The sequence below is a fragment of the Prionailurus viverrinus genome, chromosome B4, assembly GCF_022837055.1.
Source record: "Prionailurus viverrinus isolate Anna chromosome B4, UM_Priviv_1.0, whole genome shotgun sequence".
Taxonomy (NCBI): Eukaryota; Metazoa; Chordata; class Mammalia; order Carnivora; family Felidae; genus Prionailurus; species Prionailurus viverrinus.
The window spans coordinates 18,877,943-18,905,019 of NC_062567.1; the positions used below are offsets into that span (position 1 = coordinate 18,877,943).

At 41.9% G+C, this 27,077-nt stretch overlaps 1 long non-coding RNA gene across 4 annotated transcripts in view; it reads left to right on the forward strand.

The window, feature by feature from the left end:
- The first annotated feature begins 257 nt into the window (after positions 1–257).
- Positions 258–27,077, forward strand: part of LOC125170779 (uncharacterized) — a 75,882-nt gene continuing 49,062 nt past the window's right edge. For 2 of the 4 annotated variants that reach the window (XR_007154087.1, XR_007154088.1), the window contains exons 1-3: positions 258–855; positions 3,090–3,201; positions 4,856–4,944. This is a non-coding gene — a long non-coding RNA (uncharacterized LOC125170779). Of the gene's footprint in view, positions 856–2,698; positions 2,759–3,089; positions 3,202–4,855; positions 4,945–27,077 lie in introns of those variants that run through there. The other 2 variants (XR_007154089.1, XR_007154090.1) reach the window with 2 other exon arrangements.

A 27,077-nucleotide genomic window follows, 5' to 3' on the forward strand; every position in this document is an offset into this window, starting at 1 on the left:
GGAGACTCACTGTTTCCTTATTTCTAACGGATAAAGTGTTATTTTTTTTTATTGTATCGTATTTTTTTTTAATGTTTATTTTTGAGAGAGAGAGAGGGAGATTGAGAGTGCATGAGTGGGGGAAATGGAGAGACAGAGTGGGACAGAGGATCCAAATCGGGCTGCATGCTGACAGCAGTGAGCCCGATTCGGGGCTCGAGCGCACGAACCCTGAGATCACACCCTGAGCTGAATGCAGTTGGACGGTCAACCGACGGAGCCACCCAGGGGCCCCAATTTTATTGCATTTCTAACTGGATGCTGAGCCATTTGCCCTAGCCCCGGAAATGATGAGTGAAACTCCGACGTGAACTCTGAGCTGGCGCTTGGTTTTTCAAGAAGCCTCTCTGCTGACAAGCCAGGCCTATCTTCCATGCCCGGGATGGGTGAGGTGGCCTCTGTTACATGGAGTTGGGATTCACCCCGGGATGAAATCATTCATGGTCTCGCCTTTGCCTGTAGTCAGCTAAGAGACTCTGGCAAATGGCTTCCCTCTGGGGACCTCGTTCTCTCTTCTCACCTGTAAGATCAAGGGTTGACTCAAGAGGACCGGGCTGGTCTTTTGCAATTCTCACTTCCCGAATGCTGTGGACTTTTTCTTTTCCCCCCACACCGGTCGTGGTTGTTGGCTCTGAGGGACCTCTGCCTAGACACTCCCTTCTTGAGATAACGTTCCAGTTGTAAATCTTCTCCAGGCTCCACTTCAGTCCTCCCATTTGTATCCCTCACGTCATTGTTTTCTCAGTCACATCTACTCTGGGTTGGTTTGCAAGCCTTCTGGCAAAATTGAACTCCACTCGGCATACGCTTATTGAGGTATTAATCCGAGCCACTCACCGGGGACCCAGAACAGGAAAAGCTCTTCCCCCCCGGGCTCTCACAGCTTGGCAGAAATAATGCCAGTTAGCTTCTGTGCTGTGGGTTCCATTCTAAAGATCTTAGGTGCGCACGAACATTACCTGTCTCCCCTGCCCTGCAAATTTTATTCATGAATTGCCAAAAGGCTATCAAGAAGTTACCCGGAGTATCAGTGAATGCAAATGGCGGTGAACATTTTTCTCTGCTCTTCTGGAGCAAAGGCAATTTGCACCTTCCACCTGGTGTTATTTAGCTGGACTATTCCGCTCCGCAGGACTGTTACCTTACTATGACTCTAGTTTTTAACAAAGCGAAAACATTCAGTAAAGAGTGTTTACAATTCTGAGGACTTGGGGTTGAAAGGAAAGCAGTGGCTGTGAGCTGTGTGAAGTCCTGGGGCCCGCCTGGCCTTGAGGGAGGGAGGTCACCCCCGCGAGCGAGAGGCGCAGTAGCTCCCCCTAAGGGTCATGCTACTGAGTTGCTTTGCTGACGTACTGTTTGCCCATTAAGGGTGTTGAAAAAGCAAACTCTTAGCTCCCAATTTTGCTCCAAGAGAATAAACTCTTAGGACCAAGGGAATCTGTCCATTCCCACCCTCGGCAAGAGCTGGGCCAGACTCGAGGCCCGGAAATGGCAACTTCCTAAGTTTCCACGGCGAGGGTCGTTTTGTGACGTCACAGTCAGAGTCTCCAATTGTCACATAACTTCCTGTAAGCACGATTATACTTCCAAGGAAAGAGTCCAGTGAGTTTTGAACGGTCCTCACCTCTGCTCCTCTCCATTTTCTTTAATATTAGGGAATGGAGAACATTATATTTTATACACTTTATAGCTGAAATTTGGTTACTCCTTGTTGATTTTTGGTAGGTTTATTGTCTGATTATTAATTATTGTTGACATTTCTCATTAATGAATGGCTATCCAGAAAAAAATTATATCAGTTTCGTATAAGATTTGTAAAACACTAAAAAACATGCTTGTACTTAAAGACTATTTAATTAGAAAAAACAGTGCATTATGGGGTGCCTGGGTGGCTCAGTTGGTTAAGCCTCCTCTTGATTTCGGCTCAGGTCACGATCTTAGGGATTTGTGGGTTCAAGCCCCGAATCTGGCTCTGTGCTGACAGTATGGAGCCTGCTTAGGATTCTCTCTCTCTCTCTCTCTCTCTCTGTTCCTCTCCTGCTTGTGCTCTCTCTCTCTCAAAGCAAATAAATAAACTTTAAAAAAATTAAAAAAGAAGAGAAGAATGCATTTTAGGAAACACATCTTTTTAATGTAATTTATTTCTTCTTTTACTACCATTTCTAACCTCTTATTTCCTCTCCTGAGTTGTTAGCTCTTTGGAGTAGAACCTCATTTGGTTCACTTTTGTGTTCTTTCTAATTCTAAATGCCTATCACAAAGGAAGAATATGATGAATCTTGGTGAAATGTCGTAGATTTTATTATTTATTTACTCCTTTTAAAGAGAGAGAGAGAGGGCACAAGTGAGTGAGGGGCAGAGAGAGAGAAGGAGGGAGGGAGAGAGGGAGAGAGAAAGAGAGAGAGAGAAGCAGGGCTCACCCGGGGTTCGTGTTTTTACCCGAAGCTGGGCTGGTGCTCACCCGATGTGGGACTTGAACTCACCACTGTGAGATCATAACTTGAGCCGAAGTCAGATGCTTATCGACTGAGCCACCCGGGCTCCCTAATGTCGTGGATTTTAGAAAAACGCCGATATGAGCAATGAAGCACATCACTGACCCATTTGTTACCTGACAAGAGAAGACAAGTGACTTGCCCACGGTCATGCAGCTAACAAGCAGGAGGGCCTGGATTCAAACTTAAGCAATTTGGTTCCAGAGGTCCCCGTATACAGTCAGGTATACGAAACAGTGTATATCCCTTCCGCCCTCCTGCTGCAGCTGATACTGTCTTCCTTTCCTTCAAGAGCCCTGGGTTTTACACGGGTGTCCGTACCTCCTGCATGCAGCTCATTTACTAGGGGGCAGTTGATTTCACTTCCGGTTACTGAGATGGGGCATGTAGCTTGGGTCTAAAGTGACAATTGGGGTCCCCTTCTGTGGCCTGACTTACTGCATCAGGGGTGGGCAGTAAGCCTGCAGACCATGTCTGCTGAGGCATTTCTGGGAGGGAAGTGTCCTCTGTCTTCTGGAAGAATTTTGGATGACCATTTTCTTTCTCTTTCCTTAGGTATGAGTGGGAGCGGGCAGCTGTGGATGGCCAAAGCAGGGCCACTGGAAGTAAAGCTGGCATTGACAAGGGGAAACAGGTGCAGAAGGAAACCTGGTTTTGGGTGACATTGGTGAGTAACTGAGTCAAACCACCCTTGAAGCCAACCCTACCTCTAAGCAGTCAGTCATGTTAGCCATTCATCTCTTACTGTTTCAGCTACTTTGAGTTTTTTGTTTGTTTGTTCTATTTTTTGTTTGCTTGTTTTTGGGTTTTTTTGACAGAGAGAGAAAGAGAGAGAGAGAGAGAGCGAGCATGGGGGGTGGCAGAGAGAGAGGGAGAGAGAAAGAATCCCAAGCTGACAGCATGGAGCCAGATGTGGGGCTCGAACCCATGAACCGTGAGATCATGACCTGAGCCGAAGTCAAGGGTCTGATGCTCCACTGACTGAGCCACCCAGGCATCCAAACACAATTTTTTTTTTTTTAATCACTCAGTGGAAACTATTCATGGCCATAATTTGGGAAGGTAAGATTTCGTGCCTTTGTCAAGAAGCTAACTGGTCAGAACCTTGACCAAGTAGAGTTGTTAAACTTGGAAAGAAGTAATTAGATCTCAGTATTTAAGAGCTGTGTGATAACTAGTTCATGTTATATTTACAACTCTATATTCGAATACGACCTAAATGTCAGGTGCCTGAGTACGAATATAAAAATATCAGAACCTGCTGTTACTGCAGCTGAACCTAAATTATCTCCTTTAGGGAAAATCAATACTTCTCTTTTAAGCCAAGCTCAGATTCCCACATGTACTTCCAAATGACAAGTAATAAATGGCCAAGGAAAATATTTTTTAAAAATACCTCTACAGAGGTTAAAAATTATGAAAAAATGCGACTTGCCTCTTATGAGAATTAGGAAAATCCTCCCTTCACTCCTCTCATACAGAGGATTTTACTTCTCCCCTAAAGTAGAGTCCACTAAATAACTTCTGGAATGGAAGTTTTGATTGTTGGTGAATATAAGGACGAGTAATTCAAGGAAAAAGACAAATAATCTAAAGATAAAACCAGTATCTTGAAAGAACGTTTCTTTAAGATTTCAGTGGTGCTAAATTTTAAAATATTTTTTTAATGTTTGTTTATTTGTCTGTGTGTGTGTGTGTGTGTGTGTGAGAGAGAGAGAGAGAGAGAGAGAGAGAGAGAGAGGCAGACCATGAGTGGGGTAAGGGCAGAGAGAGAGGGAGACACAGAATCCGAAGCAGGCTCCAGGCTCTGAGCTGTCAGCACGGAGCCTGATGTGGGGCTTGACCTCACGAACCGCGAGATCATGACCTGAGCTGAAGTCAGACACTTAACGGACTGAGCCACCCAGGCACCTCTCAGTGGTTCTAAATTTTAAACTAGAAGGGAAGGGCTTCTGTTGGTACTAAGCTAGCCTAGAGAACTATCTTTAAGAATAAATACCTGTTCTTCTTGGTTAAGAAATTTATAAGGGCCTCCTATTCTAAGGTCCCTGTTCTGTTTTCCCTTCTTTGGCAGAATCTACAGGCTTAATACTTTCCTTTCCAGCTTGGTAGACCACCTCCTCTTTCTTGACCTCCTGGCACTGTATCTTGAACAAACAGAATTATAAGATGTTTATTAAAGTTGGGGAAAAAGTAACCGTTTTCTGCTCTTTTTTGTGTATCAGAAAGAGCAGGGGGTCCCAAGGTATCTGATATAATGGATGCAGTATTTGGAGCCCTGTATTTTAATAACTATTAAGGAAAAATGGTTTGATTTCAAGGTCCCTGGACTGTAGAGAGCTCAAGCCCTGGCTGCAAATCGTTTGCCTTGAAGAGACATAAATGAGAACCACAACTGCCAGAAAATAAGGTAATCTCTAGAAATGCCTTGATAAATTAAAATGAAAGATAGCCCAAGACGTCAGCCCTTCATACCCATTGAATGCTGTGCTCTCAGTCCGCTGATAAGATTTTAATTTATTTTATTATTACATTTTTTGTGACAAAATGTAACACAACTCATTCATTTTGTCCGCGAATCCTCTCTCTCCTTCATATAAATGGCATACATGATGATGACCTATGTTAAAGTTATTGCCCACTGCGTGCAGCGTTACAGAGATAATCTACAAATAGTATAAAAATTGGTAGAAAATTAAACTATAAAGCATATAACTGCAGAAAGAGATATAAATCTTTAAATATTTGGGTTTCTTTCCCCTGCACATCTGTTATTTTAGCCACTTGAGCCACCTAGTGGTAATATCTGTGAAATATGATTTCTTACACTGAAAAGGAATATAAAAGCTTTTAACTTGTTGGGATGAGCACTGGGTGTTATATAACTTACATATGTATACTATATACCTAATATATATACCATATATGCATATATGTATATACATATATACATAATATATACATACTATTATATATACATATATAATATATACATACTATATATGCATATATGTATATATGTATATACGTGTATACATAATATATACACACTATTATGTATACTATATACATAATATATAATATTACATATTATATAACTTACATATAACTGGGTGTTATATGTAAGTAATGAATCACCGGATTCTACTCCTTTAACCAATACTACACTGTATGTTAACTAACTTGAATTTTAAAAAATTAATTAAAAAAAGAAATAAAAGTGGTAGTATGGACTGAAAAAAAAAACTTTTAGCTGTTTCCAACTTAACAGGACTGAAGTAAGGAAAATGAATTGTAACCATTGTATACATTCAGATTTCCAAATTAGTGTTTATTAATAAATAAATTACAATTAACAAAGTAAGCAAAGCATTATGTTTTTATAATTTGTTTTATAATATTCAATCGTCTACCAATTTAACATTAATATTTATTAATGAACTCATTTATTATTAATTTATAAATAAAAAATAAAGTATAAAAATGTAACTCTTTGCTTATCTTGTTTCCTCTAGTAAAGTCCACATAGCCAAGAAAATAAAAATTATAGGAAATAGTAATTGATGGAAGGGAAATTTTCAATATGTATAACAAAGAAATAGCTATCAAATATTTAGTGAACTAAAAATGACTAATACATTTTAGAACTTGTTGTATTCACATGGAACCTTTAATAAATGGTCCTGGGTAGAGCCATATTTTCCAAATCTGTCTTCGACACATCATCAGTCTCATTTCTTCTTACATTCAAAGAACAAAAATTAATTACCAATCTGCTTAGTGGTCCATTAGAAATACTCCACACCCAGATTACAAGGTGACTAATCTGAGATTTCTTTCACTGGGAATTGTAGCTCAAACTAAGTTTCCATGTTGGCTCTGTTCCGGTGTAATAACCTCCAGCAGAGCCAAATCACAAAATACTTACTAACTTCACGTGTTAGAATCCACATTCGTCTTTGCCTTGTTAACTTTTAAGGAGCTTTTTATTTGTTGTTCCAAGAATGTCAGGTTCTTTGGTTTCCTGCTGTCTTAAATTGCCATATGTCTCTAAAGACATTTGTGTGTGTTTATGTGTTTTTAAAAATCAGAATTAGCACAAAGGAGTGATAAATTTGTTTTCTTCGAATTCACCAAGCTTCCTGCTTGGTAGGATTGCAAAGCCATAGTGTGAAACCAGCAGGGCAAATGTTCTCTCTTTTGGCTGATCCAGTGTTACGTAAACTCTGACCTCCCCCCATCTCATCTGGTTTGCATTAGGTGAGCAGAAGACAGGTTGATTTCACGAGGGGTCCTGGAAGCAAAGGTGTCTATGGAAGGGTGGAGGAGTGAAGAGTGTCAGCCTGAGAGCTGATAAGATCTTTAAGGGATGATTGAGCAGAATGAACATGAAATAGGCTCTAAAAGAGGAGAAGCTTCCCTGATGTATAAGGCATCCAGGCAGATCTGGTGGGGGGAACGAGGTAACAAAGGGAGGATTGTGCTCTAAGCGAGGGGGTGAAGGCCTATTCTTTTGCCTTCCCTTCAGGGGATACCATCTTTCTGGGCAGAATGTGTGCTTGGGGAGTAGACGTGTTGCCTAGGCTGGGCCAGCCAGAGAATTTCCTCAGGCACTTTGAACTTGGGACCAGTGAGAATGAGTCTGACTTGTTCTCTGGGGTGAGTCTCGGGAGTTGTGTGGTACTGCTTGCTGCCCTGTGGAGAAAATCAGCCTCAGAGAGCAGAGATAGAAGCCAAGATGCAGACATACAGGACAGGGAGAGAGTCTGAACCAAGCTTCTTGGAATGTACTTCTCCTTTTGCATCAATTAATTTGACCCCCACTCTTACTTAGCTCCTTAGACCCATTCAGATTGGAAGATGTAGTGTTCGTGAAATAACACAAGTCCCAAAATGAACTTTAGAACAGTAAATAAAGCCATCCAGAGAATATGGAGGAAGAAGACTTTCCTTTGTTCTGCATTTTTCATGTAGAAGGGTGGACATTAGCTAAAGCTACGGTCTGCTGGTGTTCAGTCTGGTCTCGATTCCCCGCCCTGTTCTCATTCTTCATAGGCTCCTCGAATGAACTTCTTTTCTCTCATGATTTTAGCTCTCACCAATGTGCTTGCTAATGGCTCCTGAGTTTTTTTTTTTATATTAAATATAATTTATTGTCAAATTGGTTTCCATACAACATCCAGTGCTCATCCCAACAGGCGCCCTCCTCAATGAATGGCTCCTGAATTTGTAACTCTATGAACTCAAGAGCTGTCTATCTAATTGTGTATTGGGCATTTCCTCTTAGTTCTATGGAAACCTCCAAGTCAGTGCATCTAACAAATAAACTCTTCCTGAATTCTTCGTATTCCTTGGGGCAGAGAGTGGTATCACTATCTACCTGGGTGCTTAAGCTGGAAACATATGAATGAATCATTGGTGACTCCTTCATTTTTGACCCCTACATCTTATCGGTCAGTATGATTTTTCCACAAATCTCATTATTATTCCTCAAATGCATCTCTTTCTCCCCACCTTCACCATTAGGTCCTTAGTCAAGAGCCTTAGTATTTCTTGTGTGGCTTATTTTAATAGCCTCTTCCCTTTTGTCCCAGCCTTGAGTTATTTACCACTTGATATCATTCTTCTTTCTGGAGTTAACTTTCTCAACTGAAGATCTCGTAGTGTCATTAAAAAAAAATCTTTCATGACATCCCTCCCCCCACCGCTCCCCCCCACCCCATGCCAGCCAAAGATCTGTAAGTTCTTCCATATGGTTTTTCCTCTTCCTCCAACATGATCTTTAGCCAGTCCCTTCCTGCGATTCTACTTCCCAGCCATGTGCGTTTCTCCCCGAATGGGCTGTGCCCCTGCTTGTCTCAGTGAGTAGACTGCTCCTTCTGTAGAGACTGATTGCACAGCTTCTGTCTGCATGGCTTCCCAGTTCAGCCCAGGCACTCCCCTCTTCAGAAAGGCTTTCTTAACCTTTCTACTCTGTGGAGAGTTCTGCTACACCACTTATCACAGCCTCTTGCTATCATCTGCTTACTCCCTTGTCTTCCCAAATGTGCTGTGAAACTCCTTGAAGCTAAGACAAGCACCTGGATGTCTAATGAGGAAACAAATAGAGTCTTTTATCCAACCGATGAATTCAAAGATGAACACAGCCATGAACCATTTACCAATTACTCTGCTTGGAGTTTACACTCTGGGCAGCATCACTTCTGAAGCAATAAATAAGAAAAATGAAGGTGGCAGTGGTATGTTAGTATTGTTAAAAGGCTGCAAAGGAGGAGCCTCCTGCCATTATCTGCCCACTTCTAGCAGAACAGATTGGTGGGTGAGAATATGAAATATGGTAACTTGAACTGCCATAAGCGAGGGTGGGAGGAAGCCGGTCATTTCATTCTGATAGAGGAAAACCTGCATAGAGACTCTGCTCCACTGTTAACTTTAAAAAAAATTTTTTTTTATGTTTATTTGTTTTTGAGAGAGACAGAGACAGAGGGTAAGTGGGGGAGGGGTAGAGAGAGAGAGAGAAGAATCTAAAGCAGGCTCCGGGCTCCATGCTGTCAGCACAGAGCCTGACACGGGGCTCAAACCCATGAACCATGAGATCATGACCTGGGCCACCCAGGTGCCCCTCCACTGTTAGCTTTTTAAACGGCTCTAATGAACATTGGCAGGTATCTGAATGAACAACCTTGAAAGCTTTTGATTGCCCAACAAGAGCCTGGAAAAGGCCTTTCTAGAAGCAAGAGAGAAGAGGAGCTATGTGGGATCCTATGAAGGCTCAAACAGAAGCGTAGATACCAGCGTCCAACTCAAAGGAGTTAGCCAAGTAGTTGTTTCCAGTCTGTTTCCTGTTGTTGGCTCTGTTTAGGATTTTTCTGTCTCGGTAACATTTCGCAAAAGAGCATTTGCCTTTCTTTGTAGGTCAACTGAAGTGGTTGTGGGAATTTTGCTCCTTTTCTCCTGGGACCCCAAGCCAGCTGCACTACCTGTCGGAGAGCCCATGGTCTTTACCCTCCACAAAGGGGAGCTAGAGTCACACTTGAGGGACATAAACCAAGGGATCTATCAAACCATCAGACAGAAAATTCCAGGAACATTTGTTTAATACCAACTCAGAAGTTGCTTCAGAATCTCCATAAGAAAGGGGATTGGGGGCACAATTTATTAGTAAATGGGAGTGGAAAGGGGTTGAAGGAGACATGGAGATTATGGATTGGTAGGGTCAAGCTAAATCCCTCCAGAGCCCCCTGTTTGTGTTACTATGGTAATGGTTCTCTCACTAAATCGTGCTGGACATTGTGGGAAATTAGAACAACAAACAAAGCAAACGACTTGATTAAAATGAACCCTGCCCTGAAGGAAATTGGAGTCCAGCCGGGAGAGACAGAAAAACTAACAGGTTTAAGAGACTATTAAATCAGGGGTGCCTGGCTGGCTCAATCCAGAGAGCATGTGACTCTGATCTCCGAGTTGTGAGTTCAAGCTCCATGTTGGGTATGGAGCCTACTTAAAAAAAAATAACTAAGAAAAAAAATTAAAAATAAAAAGACACTATTAATCAACCCAAAACAGTTTTCTGGAGACCAGTCTGTGCAACTGATTGACCAGGAGTTCTAGTCTTGCCGACACCATTAATCCTTCCTGGTCCCAGGGGCCATTTGATATCACTTGGTGGTCATTGTGTCTGCTCTGTGGTTAAACATCAGTAGGGATGATTCTGGGTTGTGGGCATGGCTGGGCTTTCAGGGCAGCAGTGGGGATTCCAGAAATCTCTGGGTCACTGAATGCCCCTTTCTTCAGCCCAGTGTGGGGAAACTGGGCTGAGAGATTACTGGGGATATGGACACCCTCCCTTCACATCCCTATTTCCTGAAACAGGGTTGTACAGTCTCTCCAACCAGTCTTACCTCCTCATCTCATGAGTTTTCCTCTCAGAAAATGAGAGCTTTTCTTGTTTTGCTCTGTTTGAGACCTGAGATTGGGCACAGATGAAGATACTTGCCAATTTTCAATTGCATTATATCTGAATTGACATTATCCTGGGGCATGATTATCAAGGGAATTTTCTATAATAATGTTCTCTTTGAGTTGAAAGAAATCAGAGTACTGCCCTGAGGAGAAAGAATTAATATATAATTATTGTCTAAGGTGGGTGTATGAGGATAATAATAACCAAGGATCATTGATTCTTTACTATATGCCAGGCGTCGTTTTCAATTATTTATTTGTGTTATCTCATTTATTCCTCACAGTGGCCCAGGGAAGACTGCCCTGTTATTATCTCCACTTTAGGATGTGGAGATTTGGGTATAGAAAGGTAAAGTAATTTGCCCAAGAGCACGTAGCTACTCAGTGGCAAAGTTGGAGGCGGAAACTCAGCCAGTCTTACTCTGGATACCATGTTTTTAACCACAATGTTATTTTGAAGTGGAGCAGTACAGGTTGTCTTTTGTTTGGTGACGGGGAGGGGGTTGCTGTAAAACTAGCTCAGTTTCACAGCTTAACCCAACTTCAAAGCTGGACGGTAATAACTAAAATCTGAGTAGCTAGCTTTGTTATAAATGAGAAGAGTGCCATTGGGGTAGGAAAACCCTGCAGACACTTGGAATTTTGATTTCTCAATCCCAAAAAAATTCCAATTTGATTTTTAAATATTTATTTTATTTTTGAGACAGAGAGAAACAGAGCATGAGCGGGGGAGGGGCAGAGAGCGAGAGCGAGAGCGAGAGCGAGAAAGAGAGAGAGAGAGAGAGAGAGAGACACACACACACACAGAATCCGAACCAGGCTCCAGGCTCCGAGCCATCAGCACAGAGCCCAATGCGGGGCTAGAACTCGTCAACCGCAAGATCATGATCTGAGGACTGAGCCACCCAGGTGTCCCCCGATTTGATTTTTCAACCTAGCCTCTTCTGTCTTCACAGAAGCATTTTGCAACTTTCCTTGTTTTTTCTTTCCTTAAAAGTTTCAGTTTTTCTCTCTTAATTTTTTCTTCTTTCCAAAATTTGGGTATGCCCATGACTACTGCATCATGGGGGAAAACCAGAGTGAACTACCTTTGGCTGCACCTGCTTCCTCAAGGTTTTTATTTTATTTAAAAAAAATTTTTTTTATTTTTTATTTCCGAGAGAGAGAGAGGGGGGGGGGTGGAGAGCATGTGAGTGGGGGAGAAGAGTAGAAGATGGGAGAGAGAGAATCCCAAGCAGGCTCCATGCTCAGCATGGAGCAGACTAGGGTCTTGACCCCATAACCTTGGGATCATGACCTGAGCCCAAATCAAGAGTTGGTGGCTCAACCGACTGAACCACCAAGCCCCCCTCCAATAGCTTTTTAGAAAGACTTATTTCTTCCTTCAAATTCCACTGCCTCAAGATCTGTCTCCCCAAGCTCCAGGTAATCTCTTTTCGAAGTTCAAAGGCATCTGTCATTTTCATTGCTTCTGGCTCTTTTAGCTTCTGTGTTACCGCGAGATCCCGCTCTTCTGCTTCTCTTTTTCCTTTTTTCGCCTCTCTTCTTCCTCCTACCCACTCACCGTGGGCTTGTCCAGGATGTATTTCTGAGAACATTGCTACTCTTTTGATGCATCCTTCCCTTTGAAAAGGTCATCCATTTTCAAAGTTTCCCCTTTCCCTTTCACACAGGTTACTCTGTATCTATCTTTGCCTTAGTAATTTCCTCTTGCCCAAATGTGCTTACTTCCAAGCACTTCTGGGAAATTTCCACCTAAGGATTCTACCGCCACCATTTGGCTCAAAGTGAACAAGATTTGGTTCATAATCAATATTTCCCACGTGAGTTCTCCTGAGAACAGTAAATAGAACACACTTATGCAGCATGTACAGTAAGTCTGGAACCATTCCAGTTATCCTTTTTATCTCGCGAGATGAAGGAGCTCAGGCCTAGGGATGCAAAGCATTGTGCCCCCAGTTGACATGACGCAGCTACCAAGTGGAGAAGCCAAGGTTCACCCTAGGCAGTTCTGAGAATCTTTACTCCCAGCCAGCCCTTGATATTTCTAGGCCATGTTTTCTGATTTCCCACAGTCAAAATTGTATTCATCAATGTTCCTTTTCTTCCAGTCCAATTCACAGCTCTTTACTTTTCTTTCAAGATGTTTTTGTGGTCTGTATAAGTCAGGCTCTGCAAGGCACAAATGGCCCATTCAAAACCAAACAGACAAAACCCAGTGGTACAGTTAAGGAAACCAGCAAGGGCTGGGAGACCTCCCTGGGGCTAACACATTGGTAAACAATGCTATGGGAGTCCAGAGAAAGCTGGGTTTATGGAAGTAAGACCACCTACCAGTAAGGTATGGGGAGGTGGCAGGGAGGGGAGTGGAGAGAACAAATACCCCAACTCTCTCTCCTCATGGCTTCTACTTGTGCTTCATTACCTCACGCCTGGATCATTGTTGCTCCCTCCTCAGTGATCTAACTTCGTTTCTCTCCACTTTATTGTGCTGCCCTATCGCTAGACCAGTCTCTCTAAGGTGCCACATTCACTGTGTGATTTTTCTTCTCACAACCTTCAAAGGCTTGTCATTGCTTGCCAGTCTATTATGGACAGTGCTCCAAATCCTGAGTCTAATCCCTCTTTCAAATGTTGTGTTCTGTTACTCTCCTAGCACTTTGCTCCAGTTGGCTTCCTCATTGCTGCCCCCCTTTCTATAAACATACCCCTCTTATACCTGCATCCCGTGCTGTGGCTCATATCCTTCCTTAGGCCCGAAATGCCTTCTTCGGTCTTCTATCCAAATGCTATATATCCTTCAAGACTCATCTCTCTGTAAACATTTCTCAGACTGCTCCTATATACATGGGTCCTTCTATCTTTCCAAGTTTCCGCTGAATTGTGGAAAACACCTTACCAATGAAGTCTTTTCTAGATGTTTTGTAAACATGTGCCTTGTCTCTCCTAACTGGTGGATAAAGATCCCCAAATCAAGAATATGGTCAATGGTTCATCAGTGTGACTCTTATTTTCTACGCTATAATAGTTTGAAGGGGTACAGTTAAAACAGCGTGGGGATGGTTAACATGCCAACAAAAAGTGATTTATGCTCTAAGCCCCTTGCTGTACAATCAGGGTGACCCTGGCTTTTAAGTCCCTCCCTCTCCTGGCAGGGTCCCCAGTGATCCCCTTTGCTGCTAGAAGCACTTGAGATTAAGTGCCCGGGGGTATCTCTGCTGTGTCTACTCTTTGCTTTTGGAGGCTGCAGGCCTACAGACCAATAAAATCGATCTGTGCTCTGTATGCATCCTTCAGCTTTCCTTCTGGGGACCGTTCGTTTCACACGGTTGTCATTCTTCTTTATCCTTTTTGGTATAAACCATCCTGTTTGCCAGCAGTTGCCTGTTGGGATAGGATTATTTGGTTCATACACCGAGAGAACTCCAATGTACTGACCCCTAGCTAGTATTTCTGACCAAAATTGGTCCATATCAACCTTTCCATCATGTAGGTCAATGCCTGGAAGATGATCTTCACTTCTGTTCTTTGCTCAGGAAATCTCAGTGCTGGAGTTTTCTGTGAGCTCTTCTCAGACAAGACCCTCCTTGGAACACTGTGACATGCTAGGACATGAGTTCCCTTAATGACCGTTAACAATTTATTCTCAAAGGACCTTAACATCCATCTGTCATCTACTGTGATATCTGTAATATTGATTTTTTTCTCTTTGCTTTTCCAATCTCATACTGTAAGGCTCTAGGATTTCCTTTACCGCTTCTAGGAAAGCTTAAAACTCCACCTTTTAATAGTTAAGTAGAAACAGCGTAAGTTAGTGAATATAAATGGACTTCTTCCATTGGTCATTTGGATGGATTCTCTGACCTTATCTCTAGAAGGCTTTCTTATCTTAAAATTTTTTTCTATCCTGTCTCTTTCAATGAATGTTCCCCAAGATGATAGGTTCTTTGATAGCTTAATCAGAACTAGAGTAATTTAAAAAACCAATCCTAAGAAAGGCCAAAGTATTTCAGAGGGAGGAAGAATTTGTGTAGTGAAATATTTTCACAAGGGATATATTGGGTTCTTCCGAGTGACATACGTACAGTTAAAAAAAAAATTCTTTGTGCCCATTACTTTTGGAGCAAAGAAATGCAACTTTTCTAATCTACTGTGGTTTGTAATTAGGTGATGAAAAGCAGTCTTCTCCAGATTCAGCAGCTGTTAGCTATCTAGATGTTTCTTTCTATCAAGTAAAAGCTATATTGCTTTTTTAGAGATGATCACAGAAATGAAAAACATCACCAGACTAGCTAAATCAAGACAGAGGGAAGGGGTGGGGTGGAGAATCATTTAAAAAGCAATTGTATCCATACAGGACATTCCTTCTGAAGATTTTGACATCCTGAGGAACTTCTCTGTCTACCTCACCTCTTATAAAATCATGCGATGTGAAAGGGAAGCCAGAGCTAGATGGGAACAGAGGAGGAGGTCTGGGCCATTTCCTTTGGTAAACACAAAGACCTCCTTTTGCTAGAAAAAACCCAGAAGCTGAACTTGGTGGGTTTGAGGGCTCGCAAATGCAACCAGCTGAAACTTTGTAAACATTTAGCATAAAACTCATTTTTAATCTCATAAACTTAATTTTTTCCCCTAGCATATGGGATGCATAAAAAGGAAATAAAACTTTAGTAAATTGAGCCTTACTTGTGCTTTATAAAAAAGAAATTGAATTGCTCTAATGGCAGCTGCAGCTGGCATTCAGCTTCCAAAAACCAGTGTAAATCTAGTTTTTAGTGCTTGATTTAGTAAACACTCAGCTGCAAACAGGCTTCAAAAACAACTCTGAATGCAGGGTTTTCCGTAAAGGCAGTTATGTAACCTCTGTGTGTTATGCCTTTAAAATATGTGAAGTCTAGCAGAAACCCTGATTGAGACGTCTTACAATTATCCTTTGCTCTATATTTAAATCTGCATAGAGTTTGCTATCCGTTGCACACAGAGCTCGCACAAATGGATTCTAATAGGCTGCAAATCTAAATGGATGTGTTGCGGTCATTCATGCTATAAAAAAAGTAGAGTCGGCCTCGGATGCCAGAGTTGAGTTTGACCCATTGTTTGGTTATCTTATCTCCAAGTGATAGTCGCAGCCTGTGTTTGATTCTGCCCTGCTCTGGGCCTTGTCAGACTCCCGCACACTGAGGACCCAGAAGAAACCCCGTTTCGCATTCTGTTCAGCAAAGGCTGCACGTGCCCAGCTTGCAATGTTTGCTAAAAATAGAGAGAAAATCTTGTCCCTGACAAACAAGATGAAACGTCCAACTGCTTTAGAATCGACGCACAAATAACTGTTAGGTTTCTAAATGCCAGTTTAGCTTAAATCTTTCTTAGTGAACTGGGTTTAGTGGAGATTTTTGTGTTTCGGTTGTTGGCTTTCCAATCACTATATATTCACCGGTAGACAAAAGGAAGGTGGGCACCTCATGGCGTTTCTGCTCAAGGAATCTTTTCTAATAATTCTGGCTCGGATGGGCAAGGTTAGTCCTGGGAACAATTTGGAATTAGGATAAATTGGTGTCTCTTTCTTCCTCCCTTAACTGCCTTACAGTATCTCAGGCTTATTTTTAGCTGGTTGCCAACCACCCCTGTCTGAGGATTTCTCTACTTCTCCGGGGCATTTCCAATTTTAAAAGAGACCCTCGAATGTGGAAGAATCCCAAGACCCCAAATTTGTGTTGTTTGCAAGCCAGGATCTGGGGTTAATCTTCTGGGCAGAGGGCAGATTGTTCTAAGGCTGGCTCTCGGCAGAGTGGCTGGGCTTTAGAGAAGGAAATTCACATACACCCTCTTTCTTTTTCCTACCATCTGGTCTTTTGGCTGCCAGCGACTGGAGCTATTAAACAAATGGAGACTTTATGAAATTTGAAAACAAGACTACTGCACAGCGTGGTAGGTGGAGAGAGTCACGAGTTGATGGTTCTACTCATGGCTCTGCTGTTACCAGCTGAGTGACCTTAGGGAAGTCACTCAAACTCTCTGAGCTTCTGTCCTTCCTACCTTTCAGGACTGTGGCAGGGCTGAATACAGACATGAGAAAGTAGTTTGAAAAGTCCAGAGTACCACACAATTCTGAGGGACTTTGATTATTCAAGGCAGTGAGGCTTACGTACACAGCGAGGAGTATCTTCTTCTTCCCCAAGGAAGGGTAACCATTGCCTGTACCATCGTGTTTTAGAGAAATTATGTGAGCATGTAGTAGATCCTGTTATGCCTGTGGATGACCTTTCTGGAGAAGATCTGATCCCTGACTACTGAAACAATTAAAAAGGATAAAAGCGCTTCAGAAGTCACATGAAAATATTAAGGTGAAAACAGATGAGCTATCCTGGATGTAATCTATATCATACCTCTCCCCAGCTAGGAGAGATATTCAAATAATATTATAATATATAATATAATATAATATAATATAATATAATATAATATAATATAATATATTTCTTTCTTTCTTTTTCTTTCTTTCTTTTTTTACATACATCTTTTAATGTTTTATTTATTTTTGAGGTGGGGAGAGGGACAGAGAAAAAGGGAGACAGAGGGTCCGAAGTGGGCTCTGTGCTGACAGCAGAGAGACCTGACATGGGGCTGGAACTCACGAACCGCTAGATCATGACCTGAGCTGAAGTCGGACACTCAACCGACTGAGCCACCCAGGCACCCCTTAGTTTCTTTTTAATATTCAAAATTAGTCGCCTGAAAGGCTACCTGTTTATGTTAGAAATCCAGAATTTATTTTTATTTTTGAATTAAAAATCAATAATTTATAGGCATATAGTTTAAACGGTTGAATAGTTTTATGGTTTGCTTCCCTCCCTCTCTGTTTGTAACTTTTTTTTTTTTTTGAGACTCTTAAATACACAGAACAAACTGAGGGTTCATGAGGGGGCGGGGGAGAGGGGAAAATAGGTGATGGATGTTGAGGAAGGCACTTGTTAAGATGAGCACTGGGTGTTGCATGTAAACGATGAGTCACGGGAATCTACCCCCCAAACCAAGAGCACACTGTATACACTGTATGTTAGCCAAATTGACAACAAATTACATTAAAAATAAAATTAAGATTAAAATAAAGTAAAATAAAATAAAAAAGCAAAAAAAAAAAAAAAAACCAAAGTTGAATAGTAATAAAAGAGCCATTACGAAATTTAGTTTCCTGACTTGCCCCTTCTCACTTCCCTTGTCCCCTTCCTCAAAGGCAACAGCTTTCAACCTTTTTAAAAGCTCCTCCTGACCTTTACAACTTTCCCAAGTTCTAAGAATGATGCATATATTGCTATCTCTTTAATTGTCAATTTTAGCATGGAAAATGGAGCTAACTCTTTATTTGGATGTCATTTTGCTTCCTTTCGCATCTTCGCGGTATAATCCTATTACAGTTTGGGTTAAATTAGTATTAGGATTATCCTAATATTCTTTATAACTGAGCATTGTCACATACCATGATTATTCTTCCTTCCTTTGTTTATATTTTTCATAGAGTTAAAAATGCTGGGCTTTTCATTCACTGGGTTTTCTTTGTATGTTTTAAATTATTTCCATTTCTTCTAATGGCCTTTTAGTAAAGCTCTCCACTAAGGTCAATCACGACAGCTAACCTCTCAGTTCCTGTACGTATTTTCTGAGACACTGCTCCTTTGCTCCTGCAATCTGGCTGGACTGTGGTCACCTTTGGATTACTTTTGCTCCCATTCCAGGCCTGGGTGGCCTTTCTGATCTCATATCTTGCTCTTCCTCCTCCCCCTTTTCTTTTTTATTAAAGAACATTCTCCAGGAGTTTCATCTAGTAGATGTTATAGTAGCAAAGGGAATCAGGATAGCAGTCTTGGCCATGCCAGTCTCTGCCTCTCTCTGCTTCATTCATACTTTACACTTGTGCCCAGTTATCATTAGAAATCTCTGTACCATCGGGGCACCTGGGTGGCTTATTTGGTTAAGCATCTGATTCTTGGTTTCGGCTCAGGTCATGATCTCATGGTTCAGGAGTTCGAGCCCTGTGTCGAGCTCCATGCTGACGTTGAGGAGCCTGCTTGGGATTCTGTCTCCCTCTCTCTATGGCCTTCTCAAAAGTAAAGAAACATTAAAAAAGAAAAGAAAAGAAAAAAGAAAAGAAAAGAAAAAAGAAAAGAAAAAAGAGAAAAGAGAAAAGAAATCTCTCTACCATCATCTTGAAATTTGTCCTTTTTCTTTCTCCTGTTTTGTTTTTGTTTTTGAGAGAGAGGGCATAAGTGAGTGAGAGGCAGAGAGGCAGAGAGAGAGAGAGAGAGAGAGAGAGAGAGAGAGAGAAGCAAGGCTCACCTGAAACAGGGCTAGAGCTCACCTGATTTGGGACTTGGACTCATGAACTGTGAGATCATGACCTGAGCCAAAGTTAGATGCTTCCCCGACTGAGCCACCCAGATGTCCTCTCCTGTTTTGAATTGACTCTTTCTCCTATCATATATATTTTTCCTCTGTGTAGTCCTTCACACGGGTGAGGGCATCTTCAATTGTTTCCTGAGCAAGTGTGTATTTCAAATTTTTTGAAATCTTAGATTTCTAAAACTGTTCTCATTTTACCTCATCTATAATTTATGTCTGAGTATGGAATTCTAAGTTGGAAGTTATTTTCCTTCAGAAGTTTGAAGGCCTTGCTCCATGGTCTTCTGGAATTCGATGTTGGTATTGGGAAGAACAGAGTCATGCAGTGGCTTTTCTTAGTCCACTGTGTTCTGAACTGATATGCCTTGCAGTCAGTCTGTTTCTGCCCCTATGCTGGGTACTTAGTGGGCCCCTCAGTCTGGAAACTGATGTCTTTAGTTCTAGGAAATTTTGCTTCTAATTTCCTCTCCTCTGTTTTCTCTGTTCTTTTTGTTCATCTGATCGTTCTGATGTTGGAGTTCCTGGAATTGTTTTCTAATTGTCTTGTGTCTCTAGGTGTCCTCCTCTTTATCTTTCCCCCTGTTTTCTAACTCGTTTAGCTTTTTTTCTTTCTGTTTTTATGTTTTTAGTTCTCAAGAATGCTTGTTGTTCTCCCAATGCCCCTTTCCACAGGATTCTGTTCTTGCTTCAGGAACTCATTATCTTTTCTTGTGTTTCTGAGGATACGAGTTGCACTTTTGGTTCTTGGATGGTTTCAGTTGCTCTTTTCTGTTTGCTCTGATCTTTATCTTCCACATTCAAGGGTTTTCTCATGTGTCTGCCCTTGTTTATGTGCTTGTGATCAAGATGCGGGAACTAAAACTCTGATTGGAATCTCTGCAAATGTGTTTGGGGCTTGTCATCTTTGAGCACCACTGTGGGATCATCTTCCCTTGGGTCATTTGTAGGGGAGCTCTCATTTTAAAGTTTTCTCCTTTTCTTATGTACTATGTTGCTAGTCATAATGATTTTTCTGCTGAAATTTCTAGCTCTACATAGCAGCTTGCACTGCAGTATCTTATTATAATGCTGTGCCTTTGAATAACTTTTGTTCTTAACTAAGACACTGTGAATCTTGGGGCACCTGGGTAGCTCAGTTGGTTAAGTGTTTGACTTCAGGTCAGGTCATGATCTCACAGTTCGTGGGTTCAAGCCCCATGTCAGGTACTATGCTGACAGCTAGGGGCTATGAGGCTGCTTCAGATTCTGTATCTCCCTTTCTCTCTGTCCCCCCCAAGCCTCACGAACTGTGAGATCATGACCTGAGCCAAAATTGAGAGTTGGACTCTTAATTGACTGAGCCACCCAGGTGCCCCGTGTCCATTTTTTTTAAATAAAAATTCTGGAATGGATATCCTTAGGAGGGTGCCATATATATATATATATATATATATATATATATGTATATATATATATGTGTGTATATATATATATATATATATTCATTTTTCTATACAAGGTAAAATGAAAAAGTGAGATGACCAGGATCCTTAAAACACTCTTATTTTAATTAAATCGGTCCACTTTGAAAAAGTTGGTCATCTATACTTGAGACCAATACAAATTGTAGTTTTGACAATTTTCTCAAAATATTTCTCCCTAACATATCAACATTCTTGTTTTCATTTATTTTTAATTATATAAGTAATACATAGTTTTTTTGTAAAAATCTATGCAGATACAGCAAAACTACTGACCACACCAGTCCCCTTAAAAACAAACAAGTACCATTGGTTTTTACAACAGTAAATGAAACTGCTGGATATAGACCTACCACAATTTAACCATCTTTCAAATTATGGACATACAAAACACTTCAAAATTTTTCACTTTGCAAGTAAGATGCTAGTTAAAATCCTTATACATGTTTGTTATGTACATGTATGACTATGTCTCTAAAACAGGTAACAAGAGTGGAGTTTCAGGGCCAAATCGTACGCACAAGTAAAGCTATAATAAAATGCTGCACAGTAACCTTCCAAGGAGTTTTACAAGTCCCTACTCCTACAATAATATACGAAAATAGTCATCTCCTCACACCTTTGCTAATATTGGTATCCGTCTAAAATAATTTTGGCAAATTTGATGGGTGAAAAATGCCATTTTAAATCATATAGATTTAAAACATTTTTTTAAGTTTATTTATTTTTGAGAGAGAAAGCATGAGTCAGGGAGGAGCAGAGAGAGAGAGGGAGACAGAGAATCCCAAGCAGGCTTTGCACAGCACAGAGCCCAACGCAGAGCTCAAACCCATGAACTGTGAGATCATGACCTGAGCTAAAGTCAGATGCTTAACAGACTGAGCCACCCAAGTGCTCCTAAATCATATTTTAAATTAATAATGAAATTGAATGGTTTTCTTTTTTTTTAAATTTTTTTTTCAACGTTTATTTATTTTTTTGGGGACAGAGAGAGACAGAGCATGAACGGGGGAGGGGCAGAGAGAGAGGGAGACACAGAATCGGAAACAGGCTCCAGGCTCTGAGCCATCAGCCCAGAGCCTGACGCGGGGCTCGAGCTCCTGGACCGCGAGATGGTGACCTGGGCTGAAGTCGGACTCTTAACCGACTGCGCCACCCAGGCGCCCCATGATTTTCTAACTTCAACATCCCATCCATAGCTATTACTAATTTTCTATTGGGGTCCTTATAGGCTGTAGCTTATTTTACACGTATTTTTGTATGGGTATGAAGATGCGTTCATCCATATAAGCAATTCCTGTTCTTTTATATCTGTTGCAATTTTTTTTTCTAGTTTATTGTGTGATTTTTAACTTTGTTTATGTGGTCTTCTCTTGCGTGGTTTCAAAAGTTTTATGTAGTACAATTTATTTAAAAATGTGTGAGTGAGTGTGTGTGTGTGTGTGTGTGTGTATGAATGCATTATCTAGTGCAAGATAATAAGCACATTTTCCTTGAATTTTTTAGCTTGATGTATTTTTAATAGCTTTATTGAGATGTAAATCGCATATCGTGCAATTCTCCTATATACAGTATACCATTCACTGGTTCTCAGTATACTCACAGAATGGTGTATCCATTACCATAACCAGTTTTAGAACATTTTCATCAGCCCAAAAAGAAACACTGTAGCCATTTGTAGTCACTCTTCATTTTCCTTCAACACACCATTTCCCCCCCACCCTAGGCAAGCCCTAGTTTGTTTTTTGTTTCTGTAGCGTTACCTATTCTGAGCATATATAAATGCAGTCACGTCATATGTGGTCTTTCGTGACTTGCTTCTTTCATTTAACATAATGTTCTCGAAATCTCTCCACGTTGTAACTTTATGTTTTTAGAAGTAGATCTTAAATCCATCTGGAATGTATTGATTTGTATAAATTGGGTAAATAATCATATATAAGTTATTAATCTTTTTAAAAATCATAACCAGTTGTAATAATATTATTTAAGATTTGGTCCATCTTTTTCTTCTTCTTTTTAAAAAACTTTTTAAAATATTCATTTATTATTTTTGAGAGACAGAAAGAGACAGAGGGCAAGCAGGGGAGGAGCAGGGAAAGAGGGAAACACAGAGCACCTGAAGCAGGCTCCAGGCTGTGGGGTGTCAGCAGAGAGCCCGATGCAGGGCTCGAACCCACGAACCGTGAGATCACGACCTGAGCTCAAGTCGGATGTTTAGTAGAGTGTCTTACTAATTAAAATGCCTTGGGATGCCTGGGTGGCTCAGCTGGTCAAGTGTCTGACCCTTGATTTTGGCTCAGGTCATGATCCCAGGGTCATTGGATCAAGCCTTGTGTGGGGCTCTGTGCTGAGCACAGAACTGGCTTAAGATTCTCTTTCTCTCTCTGCTCCTCCCCCACTCACACTTTCTCAAATAAAATAAAATAAAATAAAATAAGTCTCCCCATCCATAAGTTTGGACCGATTTCTGAACTCTGTTTTAAGGACTTTAAGGCGTTAAGGACTGTAGCTTTACAGTATAGTTTTGCTACCTTGTAAGACAAGTCTTCCCTCATTTTCCTTTTCCTAAAATTTTCTTGGCTATTCTTCCGCACTTTCCCTTCCCTTGAAATTTTGGCATCAGTCTGTTGCATTTCATCAGTCTGCTGAAATTGTGATTAGAATTTCATTGAAATAGTAGACCAAGTTTTGAAGAAAGTTCATCTTTATAAGACTGGGTTTTCCTATATTTTTATCCAGTTCACAGCCATATTTTTTTATTCGCTAGATGGACTGTAGACGTTCCACCTGGAATCAGCATTTTAAATTGATGTATAGGAAGGTCACTTGCTGTGGTAGGAGCTGCAGAGGGAGGCATAGGGTTTGATGAAAAGGTAATGAGATCTGCTTCGATGCATTCTGCCTGGAAACGTTGGTGAGAAATGACGCACATGCCGAATGTTGCGCCGTTCGTTTTGGTGACTTTCTAAGAAAGGCAATAGGAAGGCAGGTGATACATGATGTCTTCTGAAGGAGAATATGGTGTTTGGACCAAAAATGTCTGAAACGATTAGACGTGAAAAGGGCAGAGCTTCTAACCTATAGTGGCGATTTTTTTTCAAATGTTTTTATTTATTTTTGAGACAGAGAGAGACAGAGCATGAGCAGGGGAGGGGCAGAGAGAGAGGGAGACACAGAATCTGAAGCAGGCTCCAGGCTCCCAGCTGTCGCACAGAGCCCGACGTGGGGCTCGAACTCATGGACCGTGAGATCGTGACCTGAGCTGAAGTCGGACGCTTAACCAACTGAGCCACCCAGGCGCCCCACAAATTTTGTTTTTAATAAAGGGGAAACAAAGCACAATTAACTGTTTCATTTGGCTTCGCTCGTGTTGAGAGGCTCCCGGGATAAATAATTCTTGAAGTCATGGCTGGCCATGCTCTCTAGAGCCTTCCTTTCTCCAAAGTCTGATTGCAATTGTATCCTTCCATTATCTCAGGTTTCAGCACGGCCCGTGGTAACCTGAATTTCCTAGGCAGCCTAAGTGGTTAAAATGAAGGGAGGATAACAGGGGCCACTCTCTCTGTATACACAAACTCTTATAAAACACCTACGTTCTCAGTATGAGGTCCCCCAATACTTCAGGAAACCCCCAGGGGCATCGTGGTGTACTTCCAAGGTCGGCATTGCAGAGCCTGACATCTCTCCCTCTCCTGCTGAGTCTCTCCCATGCTGATCTGATGCAGTGTTCTCTGATGCCCACTGGAGATCTTTGACTGGTAACTCATGGCCACTTCCCATTTTGTGACCAGGACAGGGTCACGCTGCCTTTCAGTTGAGCCACACTGACTTTCAACGTGCTGAGTCAAAGATGCTGCAGCATGGGGCGCCTGGGTGGCTCAATCGGTTGAGCGTCGACTGCACCTCAGGTCATGATCTCACGGGTTCATGGGTTCGAGCCCTGCGTGGGGTTCCGTGCTGACAGCTCAGAGCCTGGAGCCTGCTTCAGATTCTGTGTCTCCCTCTCTCTCTCTGCCCTTCCCCTGCTGGCCCCGTCTATCTCTTTCTCTCAAAAATAAACACTGAAAAAATTAAAAAAAAAAAAAAAGATACTGCAGCAGGAGCACAAATGCCCTGCTGGATTCTCTACCAAAGTGGGGAGACTCTTCCTCTTTCTCTACCATCATGTAACGTTGATACCTGGTCAGAGGAGGGCCGTCCGGGGCTCTCAGCAAACACCCGTCTGCGTGGGATTGGGTAGCTGGATGTCCCAAGTGACCGCACTGTGTCCAACATCTCCTTCCTCTCCAGTTGTCCAACTGTGCGTGGGGCCTTGACCTTGAGCCAAGCTTGCTATCAGTGTCTTCAGTCTTGGTCCCGTGCATACACAGAACTCTGGTGTCCCACCACCGGGGCCTTCCAAATACCACCAGAAGGTCTGAATCCTAGGATGACTATGGTTTAGGTTCAAGCTGGAAGCCCTTCTGCTCAACTAAGGAAATGATTCAGAATCATGCATTAAGTTTGAATCATCCCAGTAGGCCTGTGGCCATCTGCTCATACTTGCAAGGAAAGAGACAAATTGTGGTTTTGGCATATGGCTTTTGCTACTAAGCCTTATTGTCTTCTCTTAATGGTGAAAATGACACATTGTTTAAAACTAAGGAATCATTATTGCATGTGACTAAATGTACAATGAAACGTTATAGAAGGTATATTGATAATTTGATGTTCAAACTAATGGAATAAGTTTGAAGGCATGGGGGAAAATTGTGGCCATGGACCAGATTATTTCTTGGCTTTTTGTTGTTGTTGTTGTTGTTTCAGGAGTGGCAGGAAGTTGTTGGAGAGGATGCTTGGATGGTCATTCCTCCTCTCAGCCAGTAGTGAGCCTTTTGGTAACTACCTCCCCTGTATTTTTTAAAAAAAATTATTTATTTATTTTGGGGGAGGAAGGAGCAGAGAGAGAGAGAGAGAGAGAGAGAGAGAGAGAGAGAATCCCAAGCAGGCTCTGTGCTGTCAGTGCAGAGCTCAGCATGGGGCTTGATCTCACGATCCACAAGATCATGACCTGAGCCAAAACCAAGAGTCAGACGCTTAATCAACTGAGCCACCCAAGCATCCCAACCTCCCCTGTATTTGCCTTTCTCTTGACTTCAAAAAGATGAAGAGGTTTGTTGCCTTCAGTTGCCCAACCCCTTAGGACCTATGGTAGATGACACTCATTATGACTTCTCTGGTTTGGATTGATCTGAGCCACTGAGAACGTAAGATGTAATTTTAGAGAGTACCACCTTAATGATTGGGAGTCGCACAGTATCGACTTCCGCTCGGGTCATGATCTCACGGTTTGTGGGTTCAAGCCCCACATCGGGCTCTGGCTGACAGCTCAGAGCCTGGAGCCTGCTTTGGTTTCTGTGTCTCCCTCTTTCTCTGCCCCTCCCCCATTCTCTCTGTGTGTCTCTCTCTCAAAAATGAATAAACATTAACAAAAATTTTTTTTTATTTTATTTTTTTTAAAAATTTTTTTTTCAACGTTTATTTATTTTTGGGACAGAGAGAGACAGAGCATGAACGGGGGGGGGGGGTGGGCAGAGAGAGAGGGAGACACAGAATCGGAAACAGGCTCCAGGCTCTGAGCCATCAGCCCAGAGCCTGATGCGGGGCTCGAACTCCTGGACCCCGAGATCGTGACCTGGCTGAAGTCGGACGCTTAACCGACTGCGCCACCCAGGCGCCCCAACATTAACAAAAATTTTAAAGTCACGCAACAGTAGAAGGAGCTAGAAAGATGAGTCTCAGACATAAGCTTGAGAAGCATGCTGCTCTAATTCAACCCCTGCTTTTTAGCTAGGTCTTCCAGTTGGCCGTTCATTCCAATCTCATGCATGTCTCAAAGAGGTCCTGTGGTCACATATCCCCATGCCTCACAGGCATCTTGTGTAGAAGTTTTCCAACGTTTTAAACCTAAGTCATTTATTCCTGTTCCGTCTGTAGTAAAAATGACAAACAGTCGTTGAGTCCTCCCAGTCCCAAACTGCATGTGGAATGATATGTAAAGGAAAGGGTATAAGCTCTGATGTCAGATAGACCTGAGTTTGAATCCTGGCTTCACCACTTACCAGCTGTGTGACCTAGGGCAAGTCATTTAACCTCTCTGGATCCGGCTCTTCGTAGCTCGAAGTGGAGATCGAATGCCGATCGCAGCGGGTAGTTATATGAGTTAGATGAAATGACAGATGTGACCGTGACTGGCATGCGTTATGCGTTCAACAAATGCCCTCGACCTGTGTGTTATTTTCAGATATGCCCTATGTCCAAGTAATTAATTTGCATTGATTCTGTTGCTTGTGTAGCAGGTGACGTCAGCAAGGAAAGAGTTCATTACAATTAAGGAAGTCTTTGGAAATCGAGTTACAGCCTGAAGATTGGACTCCAGGAGATGGAATTATTTTGCAACCTAAGATTAGTTCAGTGAAAAAGATTAATGAGTCACATTATAGAATCAGCTCAAGCTAATGACAAATGAAAATGTTCTGGTTTTTAGCTAGAGTTGATTTAATAATATTTGTGCAATAACAGCATTATATTCAAAGCCTGTTCTAGCAAATTGGCCTTTACCCAGAGCTTTCCTCTCAGAGGTGAGGTCATTCTTATCATCTGACTGGCCACTTTGGGGACAGAGCCCTCGAGGGTGCAGTTTCAGGGCTGGCGAGAAGCCCTCCAATTCTCAAACACCCTG